Consider the following 14,528-nt stretch of genomic DNA (forward strand, 5'->3'; position numbering starts at 1 on the left):
GGTGGCATCTTGCACACACATACACATAACCATACGTGTACACACACACTCACACACGCATACATATTACCATACACACAGACATTAACATACACACACATATACATTAACATACCCGCAAACACACACACATACATTAACATAGAAACAACCAATCATTAACATACAGACATACATTAACGTACACACACACACACACACACACACACACACACACACACACACACACACACACACACACACACACACACACACACACACACACACACTGGGGGAAGGAGCCATCAGCTGCGGGCCAGGGGGGTAGCTGCCATCTGCCAGGGCACCGGAGGCCCCTAGGCGATGGAGGTGAGCTGGACTCAGGTTCCAGCCCCTCTGTTGAGTCCCGGAGACCCCGGGGACCGGGCCTGTATTCAAATTGGATTCATGCTTATGATTCTAATGATGCTCAAATATTGACTCACTTTGTAAATTGCTACCATTACGATTTTTATTGCCTTGTTTTCCTAAGTGTCTAATAAGTGTCTTGTTTTCCTAAGTGTTTACACAAATGGGTCTATAATGGATTATGGATGTTCAACATCAAAAATCTTTATTGTCCCCAAAGGGAAATTTGTTGCGCAACAGGTGCATATACAGTAGGTATAGATAGATAATAATAATAATAATAATAATAATAAATGAAAGCCTATAGGAGCCTATATTTTATTACCAGTAGTCAGTGTTTAAATATATATATATGTATGTATGTATGTATGTATGTATGTATATATATATATATATATATATATATATATATATATATATATATATATATATATATATATATATATATATAAGTCACAATCACTGGTATACTGACTCCATTACTGTTTGATTCCAGTCATTTTCTACTCATAATTTCACTAAAGGTACATTTATTTAGTCTTCCTGTAGTATTCTCCTCAGTCACGTCGTGCTCGGGTGCATCTCTGTGATTGACACGCTGTTAGCTTGGCGGTCCATGTGTGATGCCGTGGACGAGGCAAAATAGAGATAACACTGATAGGAGAGGAGCTGGAGTGGAGTTCATCCTCTCAGTGAGCTCTCTGTGTCCCACTTCCCCTCAGCATAGACGCCCTCTATGTAGAGAGCTCTGAATGGACCGAGTGTTTCTACTGTGTGTGTGTGTGTGTGTGTGTGTGTGTGTGTGTGTGTGTGTGTGTGTGTGTGTGTGTGTGTGTGTGTGTGTGTGTGTGTGTGTGTGTGTGTGTGTGTGTGTGTGTGTGTGGGCGTAGGCGGCGCATGTGTGCAGTGGCATGGCGGGTAAAATTTCACCGCGGGTAAAACATTTAGAATGAGCCTTTCACTGCGTGACACTGGCCCCTTCTGACAAAAGGAATGGGTTTTTCGGTACCACCATTTGCATGAATGAGCACATACATAAAGAGGCGACGCACGCACACAACCAGAACCTAATATCTACTGGCACCCGCATGCACACGCACGCACATACACACAGGCTGCGTTCTGAGGGCCTTTATTTTGAACAAGTCGGCGTTGTGCTGTTCTGACGGTCAGCCTGCCCTCCCTAGTGTATCCCTGCTTCTAATTATCCCCAACATGTCTCTCTCACTGGAACCCTTTCAACCGCTCGGCAGACGGGCAGAGAGGCTGTGTTTCAGATGGCAGAAGGTGTGGAAAGCAGCAATGTTTACACATTTATACATTTAGGCATTTAGCAGACGCTGTTATCCAAAGTGACCTACAATAAGTACAATTGTCAGAAGAAGGAGAAACAATGCCTTGGTGTCTTTTTTTTAAAGATTTATTTTTGCATTTCAATGCTTTATTACAGAGTGAGATGGAGAGGTAGGTATGGGAGATAGAGGGGAGGACATGCAGCAAATGACCACGGGCAGGACTCGAACCCGGGTCGCTGCGTTCAGGACTGAGCCTATATGGTACGCCCTCTACCCGGTGAGCCACCGGGGCGCCCCACAATGCATTGGTGTCTGTACAGTAAGGATGTTCATGGAACCAAGTACCAAGCACCAATAATCGCAAGGTTAACCCATTCCCCCGTAATACCCATATACAACAAAGACAGCTAGGATAATGTTCTAATGTTCCTCTGCATGACCACGCTTTGATTTAGACGTTGGCTCACATGCCTTGATTGTCTCCATTCCGTTGTGCTCGCTCTAGCTCTGCGTTGCCCCACCCTCCCTTAATGACGAGCTCCTATGGGTGCACTTATACGTTGGGCTGCTCTCTCTACCAGGAAGGTATCGGACCTGTTTACAGGCCCGAGTCGTCTCGGCGGTAAATGGAGCGGAAACATCCCTTCAGCGCCGTGACAATTAGGATCAATCATGTCCGATTATACTGAAGGCTCTCCTCATTCCTGCAGTGTGTTACACGCAGCGTTGGAAACGGCTCCCAGAGCACAGGTTCAAAGGAGATCTGACGCCTCTAATCCTAAACCCCAGTGTGGGAAATCACAAAAAACAAGCAAAAACATTTGGGGCTTTTATTTAATCACGTACAATTGAATATCAAGAACACTTAAAAACACTGTGAAGGAATATCCAATATCCAAGTACACAAAAATAAATGGAAAAACACTTACACAACACTCTTCAAGTGTCAGGTGTTCTCATGGTTTGACAAAGCCTCAGTGTCTGGTCCTTGATCTATTTTCACCTCGCCACCCTTCCATTTATTTCCATTTGTTTATTAGTTTGTTCTTATTTGGGACTCGGCTGGTTTTAAGCAGCATGACCTCATGGGGTTCAAGGTGTCAGGCATTGGATGACATCCCTCCTGTTCCGGATTCCAACCGGTTGTGAAATACAATTTACAGGTCATTAGGGATCATTACAATAAACAAGCTGTCATGAAATTGCCAAGAACCCCAAATTTCACAATCACTAAACTGCATTGACAGATCTGTTGCTTCACTTCTTCGTCAAGTTGACAAATGTCAGCCGTAAGACAGTAAAAGAAAAAAGTGCTACATTTTTATATCAACAAACAACAGTCTATTTCAAATCATATCTGTCCAATAATGTTCCCTATTCTATAATGGACTATGGCTAACTGTTTGGACAAGATGGCGTGGCCACACAGTCCCTAATACCCCAACACTCCACTCCGGCGTTATCTGACCCCAATGCCGCTCATCTGTGAGTCATTACTACCTTCTTTTATTGAAGGCAGTAGGCGGAGAAATCCTACAATGAACTAATAGTCAACTCCTGGCCTCCTGTTTAACGCTCTGCCTGCTGTGAACGTTGCCCGGGGAACCGTGGGCTTGGAGGCCGGCCTGACTGCTCCCGTCTGCTGGGCAACTCAGGCTAATTAGCGAACCCAGAAGTCTGACTCAAACTGGGACACATGGGCAATGTTGACTCTTAATTTAACACATGAGAACGGTTTATAAGTGCTGTAGCTCTAAACCATAACATTATACACTACACAAGTGGTTTCCGGGACATTCTTTGTACACAAACTAGCCGAAACTCAGAACTCAACCCTTAGTGTGTGCGATTGTGTAGTTATGCTTCAGCCAATCACAAAGCAGTGTGTCCGTCCTTGTGATGTCTCAGTCTTTTCCCTCGGTCTACACTGACTGACGTACTTCCTTGTAACGTGTCACTCTTGATGTATTAAAAATTCAGGAGAAGCCATCATGATTTGCATTTCCCCTTCAGGGAAAACCTTGTTTTTGCACGTTTTTGTTTGTGTCACACTGAAAGTTCCTCATACCATTACCTTATCTTCCCGTCAATGTGCCGCGGTGCGCTGACTTGCATCCTGTGTGTCATACCTGGAATTGTTGTGAAATATGTTTTTTTTATCACCCCAGGGTGTTTACAGTAGGTGTGACTTGATCGGGTGATATGTCACAAAGCAGACAGTAAACTGCAGGCGCGAATACATCTACATCCCTGAAATCCCAGTTGACCGTGGGGTCCGTTGATGTCAGATTGCACCACAGTAGGGACACCTGCCACTTGGCAGAAGAACAACAATGGCGTCATTGTGGTGCATTCTTTAGTGCTTGCCCACTCTGAAAGGGCGGTTAAAGATGTGGAACAGCGCCTTGGCATTCTTAATCGAACTATGGTGCGATTCTGTTCTGCAGCCTTATTCGATTTGGCACTGAGATTGCCTTACACTGCTTCAAGTGTGACTCTAGTTGAGTTATCACGGTTTCTTCTCGGTCTTTGATCATGGCTTTAAAACCTGCTAAGCCAAGAGAAGTAGGTTGTGTGGTCGATTGGTTCCAGTCCTCAGAATCCTGTCTTTCGGGCTGTGTCTGGAATGTGTGTCAGACGGGGTAAGATCGGAGAAAACTGGGACAGCTGAGCCAAGAAAAGACAAGAGAGCGGGCTTGATAGGGAACCTGCCCTCAGTTTGTGTGTGTGTGTGTGTGTGTGTGTGTGTGTGTGTGTGTGTGTGTGTGTGTGTGTGTGTGTGTGTGTGTGTGTGTGTGTGTGTGTGTGTGTGTGTGTGTGTGTGTGTGTGTGTGTGTGTGAGAGGCTCTTTGAGGCCACATGTAAGCTGGTCATGTCCTGATAGAGGGGCCACACACACGCACACACAATGGATCGTTTTTTAAGCCAACAACGTTTGACATGTTCTCCAACGTTTTTCGGACGAGTCAAAAACAGCGACTATGACGAAATCATGTCGTCTATTCATGCATTTTCGGCTCGGTTATCTGATCAGTTGTGTCTGCCCGCGTGCTATGTAGGGAGTGCTTGATTTGACACTCTCTGCCAGGGACGCTATCATGCACCGAGACGCTCCATTCCTGTTGCTATCTGCTGTTGCATCTGCTGGCTGCTTATTTCTTCAGAATCGGGCGACGGAGATATTCTTGCTAAAAACTTAGCGTGATTATTGCGACGATAGAACTGAAGCGGTTGTACAATAACCGCTTGTTCCTGCCTGGCACTTTACTATTTTATTTGTGTTCCTTCCTTGTGAACGGTTAGTGCTGATGTTTCCTCCTGATTTTGACCTGCCGCTGAACCTGCCAGCTCGCCCCGGCGGGATTAACCGGGACAACACCTCAGGGCTGTTCTGGGGAACACAGAGAGGATCCCGGGGAGGGGGTGAGGGGGCTCAGGGGGTGCTATTGCATGGAAAAGTAGATCAGAGAGAGTCTGAACTTCTCAGGAGAACACGAGATAAGTGCGAAAATGCCTCGGCAGCTTAAATTGAGGAGTGCGGCGGTGGGGTGGGGTGGGTTGGGGGAGGGTGGTGGGGTAAACCCTCTCTGACCTGAATATGCACCGTGATGCAAAGCTGATGCCACATCTGCAGTGATAGTACGGTACTGTAAAAGTACAATGAGACAATTTAATGTACGGAGCAAATTAGCATTTTTGTTTTAAATCTCCCTGGAGACCTGTGCGCTACCCAAATAGAGTTTCCCAACATATTATTGATAATATTTTAAGTGATAAAGGAGAAGTCCCTTCAAGCGTTTTCAGGTCTATTTTCAGAATTTTAAGAGTTATAATGTGATTTGGAAACTATAACTTTCCCAGAGTTAAAACTTAAATCCCTTTAAATCTTTTTCCTATTGCATCTCTCAACTAAGCCCACAGGAAGCTCCCAAAAAATCCATAACCCACATTCTGCCAATTAAGGCCGGGCCTGCTCACACATAATGACCCTACACTATAATAAACACGGGGCATGAGGAATAAAGAGGTTTAACAACGCCGAACGAAGCCCCTCAAGCGCTCATCCTCTACGAGAAAGAGGGGAACGAGTCGGACCACACAGAGCACGAGGAGCAGAGGAAGGCAGGGACTCCCGCTGGGGCTCCTGAACGGTGGCTTCCTGCCCCCCTGGGTGTCATTCATTCATTAGGAGGAGGAGGAGGGAGGAGTGGGGGTCCGCAAGTTGGAGACCGAGGCTGAGGTAACAGAGGAGGAGCAGAGGCAGGGAACCTCACGCAAGCTAGAAGCACTAGAATTGAATGTGGGGGAGAGAGAGAGAGATCCAGTCAGGTCCAGCTGTCAGCTTCATGGCTCTTGGATCTTGTTCAGCGCTCTCTCCTCCTCACTTTCCCTGGCGGCGGCCCGGTAGCTCGTTAGCATGCGCGCGCTACAACCACACACAGGCGGCACAGGCTATTCACACCCGCACGCCGATCTCTCGCCCTTTCGCGCGCTCTCTCTCTGTCTCTCTGTCTCTCTGTCTCTCTGTCTCTCTGTCTCTCTGGCTCTCGCTCTCGCTCTCTTTTCCTCTCTTGCTCTCTTTTCCTCTCTTGCTCTCTCTTGCTCGCTCTTCCCTCTAGTGTCTCCTTCCTCTTCTCCTGTATCTTCTGTCTTTTGCTTATGCATGTGTAATAGATCCTTTGCTCTTTATTCTTTTGTTACTCTTTGAGGCATCTACATAAGCATCAGTGCACAGTGTGAACCCTTTAGATTGAATAATAGCAACCTTTCCCCTCATCTGAAAACGATAAGCAGCGAAAGAACTGAAACTCTGTCCTGTTGGCAGTGTGGCCGACTGAAAGAACAGCCAGTTAACTTCACATCTGGTTTGTTTATTGGTTTGTTTAGTTTGCTGACCTTTTTAATCAGTGTCGGCCGTGGCTTTGAGAAAGTTATTGGTTAATGTGGCTATGTACTGAACATACTAGTAGAAAGTTATTGGTTAATGTGGATATCTACTGAACATACTAGTAGAAAGTTATTGGTTAATGTGGATATACTGAACATACTAGTAGAACGTTATTGGTTAATATGGATACGTACTGAACATACCAAGAGAAAGGAATCGGTTAATATGGATATGTACTGAACAAGCTAGTATAAAGTTATTGGTTCAGATGGATGTGTACATACCAACCTACTAATATAAATGAATTGGTTAATATGGATAATATGTACATACCCAACATACTAGAAGAAACATATTGGTTAAAATGGATTTGTAAATACTGACATAGACATGTACCGTCCAAAAAACAGTCCTTGGCTTGTGTTTGGGAAAGACTACCCACACACCGTGCACCGGGCTAACGCGTAGAGTTTTGATATCCCACTGTGTGAATCTGACTCAGTCTCTGTAGTACTGGATGAGAACGAATAAAAAAAATAGTTATGTCCAGCGAGGGTGGGTCAACATCTGCCTGGCGGGGAACATGTGACTCCTTGAGGGAGGGGTGGATGGGCGGTGGGGAGAGAAGCGCAATCGAGGTCCTTCCTGTTAGTATTCAGGCCACACGGCACTGCATTGCAGCGGCGTGTGGCCTGCGTCAGTGGCCCACTGACATACATACGCAGACATACATACACACACTCGTACGCATACACACATACACACACTCGTACACATACACTCATGCATACATGCACGCATGCATGCACTCATACACACTCGTACACAATCACGTATAAATACGCAGACATACATGCACAGGCATGCATACAGACACACACACACTCGTTCACATACACAAAAAAATACACACACACACACACACACACACACACACACGCACACACACACACACACACACACACACACACACACACACACACACACCTGTCGTTTGATCATAAATGTTGCTGACGAGCTTCTCAGCCAGCAGTCTCTGCGTATCTTAGTTGAACGGACTGTTAGACATTTCAACTCCCTCATTCATAACCAAACTACCAAGTACAGTACATCTACACTTTGTAGCTTTGATTTGATCAGATCCACTACAACGGGTCAAAGTGAGCTTTGGTTCACATCAGGTGCTACATTAACTCAGCATATGAAGGGGCCTTTACTAAATACGATTAAATTGCATGGCTGTTGCCGGAGAATCACTTGTGATCCGAGTGTAATCGGGACACCTGATTCCTGATTACTCCGGGATCATGATCTGAACTCCTTCATTTTTTTAAATGATTATTCTTACCTCACTCAATGGGAGAATATATCCTCTTATCTACCAGAACTGGAGTTCTGTTCCACTGCAACCAGAAAGTAGCAGGATTTTACCGAGGGGAGTCAGTCATAACAAGGCCTACATTGGAGGGTTTCTGCAGTTTGTCAGAGGACAGGAGGAAAGTTATTGTTGTTTTTTTTAAATCCATCTTCCCTCCTGTCCTCACGGGGACAGCTGTCACCCGTATGGGTGGGTGGGGGGGAAGGTGTGTCTCTCTGTGTGTGTGTGTGTGTTTCTCAGTGTGCGTGCGTGTCTCAGTGTGTGTGTGTGTGTGGTATTTGAATGTGTTGGGCTAGGAAAATGGGCAGTGGAAGCAGCTGACTGGCTGTCAGCATCTATTGACTGCTTGGTTATGAACGGAAATGTACACAAACCCCCGGAGCTGATAAGAGGCAGGTTTCCAAGGTCTCCTGGAAGTCCCTGCTGCTAAGGAAAAACGGTTTGACTGTTTGTTGTTCCGCGGTTAATTGAACGAGCAGAACAACAACATGTCCGCCAGCTAGCGGCCTTATTTGATTCAGTAGGATGTGATGTTTCTCTCGGGGGATGTCTCAAATGTTTATCGTGGCTGAGGGAACGTTTTAGAGAAACGCAGAGACGCCAGAGGACGTGAATTAACGAACCCAGCCAGCCTTGACATGAGACCACAACAAACCAGAAACATGGGGTTTAAAACCCTGCCCAAACAAACTGTGCATGAAATACAACATATGTGCTTGTACGCATGGTTCGTCAAGATCCAGCACCGCTAATGGAACAAACTACCAGTAGATGCATGATTGGGATGTAAATAATCCCTACCTAGGTAAATTCATCTTCATCAGTCTTTGTGTGTGTGGGTGTGTGTGTGTGTGTGTGTGTGACGAGCTGCTCCTCAGTGTGACGGAGGTAATATATGGAGGCTGAGCTGCAGCACAGCCCAACACGGTGCTGGTGGCTGAGCGGATGAATGACTCCTCGCTGTCGCTGCTGCGTGGGTGGGGTGGCGTCGCCGGGACATGCCGGTCTCTCGGCTCCGGCGCTGTGTGTGTGTGTGTGTGTGTGTGTGTGTGCGTGCGTGTGTGCGTGTGTGTCATTAGTCCCATGTGTTTCCCAAAGTCGTCCGTGGAATGTAAAGCAGCCTGGTCTTCCCTCTAGTCTCTATTCCTCTCCTTCTTGGGGTGAGCACCCTGCTGTTTTCGGAGCGCCACGGTCCTCTTCGACCTCAACCTTGCGCTGTAGAGGGTTGGCTGAGTCTTCTTATGAAGATGGTGTGCGGTGGGGAACACCAGCACTGCCCTTGCGTTCTTCTCTATGAAAAGGTTTCTGAGCTGCTTTGATAGTAATGTGCAAAATTGCATTGGCAGTGTTTGGTGCGGATAAATATTGCTGTGGTCTAGATAAATTGTGACTGATGGGGAAATGACCAGTAGGGAGGTGGGTGTGTGTGTGTGTGTGTGTGTGTGTGTGTGTGTGTGTGTGTGTGTGTGTGTGTGCGCCTCTCTAATTAAAGTGTTACTTTGGCTCTCTAATTAGCCCGAGAGGATATCACATTGCTCTTGTCCAGCTGTGTGCGATCGGATCCTGCATGTGTGTTTCTCCGTTGCTCTGTCCAGCTCTCTTGTCTCTTATCAAGCTAACCACCGGCTCCGGGTGACCAGAGACCATCTGGCTAACTGCAGAGGGGCCTGGTAATTAGCCAGGGAGACTATTCCGGAATCAGATGCTGCCAACCAGGGTTACCTCTACGGTCTATCTCGGTCACCCCTCTCTTTGAACTTGGTTTGCCGTCCTCCTTCTCTTAGTTCTCAATGTGCAACTTCCTTGCCTTCCACTAGGGTCAAGAATCGAAAACGCAATCGTCTTGGTACGACTCCTAACTTCTTTTTAGCGTTTGTTTTCGTTTTGATTAATATTCTGCTAATTGTGAAAACGCCCTTCTTCAACTCGACTGCCTGATGTTGGGAGAGAAGCTGGGGTAAACCGTGGGTCCCTCTCTCTCTCTCACTCTGCCCGTAGCTCTAATGACAAGCTGGGATCGGTGTGAAGAGGGCTCCCTCCCTGATCTAATGCGTAGCAGATGCTTCAAAAAGAAGAAAAAAAAGTCGTATTTTTAGAAGGTCGCTGCGCGCTACAGCCCCTACATTAATAATTCTCAGATGTGTGTGTTTTCTGTTCCGCATATAGCCGAACCCATCACCCTGCCCGCTCCGATGCTCTGGATGGTGTATTTCAAACCACGGTTCAGGCTGGCAGGAGCAGTATGTTATAACAGAGACTCTTTATTGGCTCGCCCTCGCGGGGTTTAATCTATGCTCTCGTAGTGTGTCGGGAGGGGGGGTGAGCAGACGGATGCTGGTGGCGTCTGGAGTAAAAGGGATCGCTAAAAACGTGTGCGTTGATGCAAAGACACGTCGGGACGCGTGCACTAACAGTGCACGTGCTGCGATGCCTTTCTTCCTTCTAAGCAGGCAGTTCATCGACGTTATCAACACCAACCGTCTACTAATATTAGGTTTCAACCAAGTACCACTAAATGGAAAAGAATTTGGGCCAACGAGTTGATAGTGCTGAAATATTGATGCTTGCTATGTCTTTATTATTGCTTCTCAGATGCCAGCCTATAAAGTGAAAAGTAGACCTGCCAGTTTCTAAAAAGCATTTCATTTTTAACAACGTCTTTATCGTGGGAAATGGAGAACACGGAAAGGAATATCCTCTTGGGGTATGAGTATGTTGCTACCAGACTGAACATGCACACACAGAGACCTCTCTCCACTGGCTGGTAAAAGCTGCTGGGGATATTTGTAGCCCTAACACTATGTTGATATGTTGATGTCTGTGCAGCCTGCTCGCCACTATAGAACGGTTGTAGCAGGTCTGAAGTCCTGCAACATGAGATGGACAACAGTCAGGAAGTGACACTATTTATTAATAGAGTTAATGACGTGTGTATGTGTGTGTGTGTGTGTGTGTGTGTGTGTGTGTATGTATGTCTTTCATAGACTCCTGGAATAACGGAATATTCCCTATAATAGTCAGGCTGGCTGGTTTTGTGTTCAAAGCTTGCATGCTGGTGTGTTGCTTGGGATGCCAGTGTGGGTTAGTTGTGGGCCAGAGGTGGTGGTCATTGGAAGAAGTCTAATTTGTGTGTGAATTTACTCATGAGACTGTGTCAAAGTCGACACGTACCCAAACACAAACATAAATGACACACACAGGGCCTCTTCCAGGCTAATGTGACATTCCCAGGGGCTTCCCAGGAGCAAGAGGAGGAGGAGGGAGAGGTCCTAGACAGCATTTGTGCCTAGCCAGCAAATGGCCACACACACGCACGCACACGCACACACGCACACACACACACACACACACACACACACCCCTCTGCATGGAGAGAAACCACTACGCCATTAGAGAAAAACATAATCAGCTTAATAACTGAAAACTATAATAATGGATTTTGTTCCTCCTTTCTTTTCAAGAAAAAAGTTAAAAGGATGTCATGAGGTCATCGCAGCCTCCCTCTGCGTCTGTTTCTCCCTGTGTCACCTGAATTGTGCTTAAAAGTTGGACCAGTGGACTACTGTTCGGTGCAGAATATCCTTTACATGTGGTCACATGTCAAATAACTGGAGGTGTGTGTGTGTGTGTGTGTGTGTGTGTGTGTGTGTGTGTGTGTGTGTGTGTGTGTGTGTGTGTGTGTGTGTGTGTGTGTGTGTGTGTGTGTGTGTGTGTGTGTGGTGCAATAAGAGCTGGTGCTATTTCCATCCAGGGGTCAGCTGGTGCTAGACAGAGCAGGAGACATCTAGTGTCTGTGATGGCAGACATATAATCCTTGCCCGTTTTTAAACAACAGTACACAATCAGGGCTTTCCTTTTTCAATACTCTCCACCCGAGTTTCACATCCGGAAATGTTTCCCCAAAAAACAGTTTATCTTTGTACTAAAACTGCTAAGTTAGGTATTAATGTACTCCAATTGAGTTTCACATCCGATAATGTCATCCTAAAAAAAAAAAAATGTTTAGCTTCGTACTAAAACGGTTTAGTTAATTATTGATGTATGTTTATGATAGAATATTCATTTGGTCTGTTTTGGATAAAGTGAGACTATTGACTGAATTGATTGATACTAAATCAGTTAAGTCAATTATTGATGTTATATTTATCAGGAATATTTTATTGATCCGTTTTGGATAAAGACTATTGACTGAATTGATTGACCGGTCTTTAATGCGGTGTTATACCATCTTCAGTTGAGGCAGGCTTATTGTTCGGCCTGTGTCCTGCGGCCCCTGTTTGCATATTCAGTTGGTGAATTGAATGTCATTTGAACAACTGGCTGAGTCTTCCTCGGTCACGTGTCTTGGGCCTGAACGCGCACGCTAACACACATAACACACATAACACATTTGCATGGTGTTTTTCTATTTCTTTATTTTTTAAAGAGCACAGCCGTCAGTCACTCTTAATGCAGCAGCAGAACACAGAAGGGCTCTGCCCTGACAACACCACGGGAGGCAGAACCACACACACACACACACGCACATGCACACAGACACACAGACACACGCACACACAGTTTCCGTGGTAACTGTCTGTAATGGGAGAGTGCACATTAGCTGGTCTCTTGCTGAGAGGGTGTCTCTTCCACAAATGGAATACAAAACATGGACAAGTCGACGTTCTGAAAGAGACGGCAGTAGAGCTCATCTTCCCCCCAGCGTGGGGGCGGCCTTTTATTGTGGAGTACATTTGGAGTAGTTTTGAAGCCTGGGTCTGGCCAGCCATCCTATTGGTCCGTCATGGCAGCTCTCTGACTCAAGTCTAACTAAGAAATGTGAAAATGTCAATGTTTGTGGGAAAGCAAATCTATCCAGTGCAATATGAGCCTTGTCTCGCCGTAGCTAAAGGGGTCTCCTTTTAGTTTGGCAAATTTGCCTAATCCAGCTCTCCCGATTTTTTTTATTTCTTAGTAATAACTTGTCTCAACAAGTAGAGCGTAGATGGTTGACTTCCAAAGAACACTTATAACAGCAGTTATTTTTCTAGGAACGGTGGTGTCCGGACAAGATACCTTGGATCGTCTCCCCATTGGGAGTTTTTACTACTGTTGGCTGCGATTGTGTTCACTGTTGGCTCAATCACACCCTCACAGATCCACGCTTCCATTTCTATAATTGGTGGAGACAAATTTGACGTGAAAAGAAAGTGACAACCCTGATCAACCAATCAAGTGTGTGTGTGTGTGTGCGTGTGCTTGTATCCAGATTAAATTAAATCGTCCGCGATCAGAATTCAGACTGGAATCTAAGGTCAGATTTTTGTGAATGGTGTCAGGCCGAAACACCCCAGCCAGAAAAAGAGAGTGTGCGAAAGATAGATGGAGTGGGAAGGTTCCTTCTCCAGGGCCACGCCCAGAGTCCCGGTCCACGAGGAGCCAGCGATGGGTGGGGCAGTGTTGGGTGGGGTGTTGCTGTGGTGTTGATAGTGTTATATGACACAGGGAGGCCTCGTACTGAACGGACCGCACCACACACACACCACACCCTCTGCAACAACACCGGGTCAAAGAACCGGAGGCTGCGAAGGAAAGATTCGAGGGACAAAATATCGAGTGAGCGAAATAAAAATAAAAAAGGCCACTGAAACAACATCCTGAGAGCCACCGAGAATGCGACGGACAATTACCCGCGCGGTTATCCAATATGTTTATTGCTTCATAATATTGCCTTACAAAAGTTTGACGTCGGATTTAGCAACCAGACCGTTTGACTCACAGACAAAGGAATGTCGTGGTTCCAACTGTACACGCCCACGAGCTTTACCCAGAACGATGACCCAGAGAGTACGGCTCGGCTCGTTGAAGAGTTCCTAAGCACCACTTCTACCCACACAGGAGACTCTGAGCTCAACCGTGCGGCCATTCAACCTGGGTTAAACACAGAGCCATTGAGTCAACTACAGCCACCACACTCCCTTCCACGGGATTTTTCCCCTGGAAAACAAGGCAGACCTTCTTCTGCTCCCCCTGAGAAAGAACCCCCGGGCCAACCTCTCCAAACGTGCCCTGGTTGCTAGCCTATCGCTGCATCCCCCTGGCCCCGGGGCCGCCGGGTCCCCGCAGCCAAACCAACTGTCAGCTTTAGGAACGCTCTCTCAAAAGGCACAGAGAAAGCGCCACTCGCGGTCCACAAAACAACTTAAAGTCCCCGCACACACAAACCCGGAGCTCTTCCCGTTCTGAATCTTAAACCTTGGAACGCTCGGGTAGAGAAGTGCCTTCTCAAGAAAGGCGGTGTCGTGTATAAAGGTGAAAGCGTGGACTTTCAAACATTGTGTTACCATCTCTCCGTTCTTTTGGTTTTCATTTGCAGCAGAAGTGGCCCGGCTGCCCTCTGAGCTCTCTTACCGCGCTCCTCTGGCCGCAGTGCCACCCAGGCCTGCAATGCGGGGCAGACGTTGTTTGGCAAATTGGGGTGGTGACGGAGGGCTTTGGCAGACCAAAGAGACCCTCCAACACACCACTCCATGGTGTGTGTGTGTGTGTGTGTGTGTGTGTGTGTGTGTGTGTGTGTGTGTGTGTGTGTGTGTGTGTGTCA

The 14,528-nt window shown here is 46.6% G+C and overlaps 1 protein-coding gene and 1 long non-coding RNA gene across 6 annotated transcripts in view; both read left to right on the plus strand.

Moving 5' to 3' along the window:
- LOC115554614 (protein MTSS 1) overlaps positions 1-14,528 on the plus strand; it is a 61,436-nt gene that overhangs the window by 20,700 nt on the left and 26,208 nt on the right. The gene's annotated exons all lie outside the window — the stretch shown is intronic.
- Positions 1,821-12,364, plus strand: LOC115554618 (uncharacterized). Its single transcript, XR_003978626.1, has 2 exons — positions 1,821-9,420; positions 11,563-12,364. It is a non-coding gene; the product is annotated as an uncharacterized LOC115554618 (long non-coding RNA).

Source organism: Gadus morhua, chromosome 11, assembly GCF_902167405.1.
Source record: "Gadus morhua chromosome 11, gadMor3.0, whole genome shotgun sequence".
NCBI lineage: Eukaryota > Metazoa > Chordata > Actinopteri > Gadiformes > Gadidae > Gadus > Gadus morhua.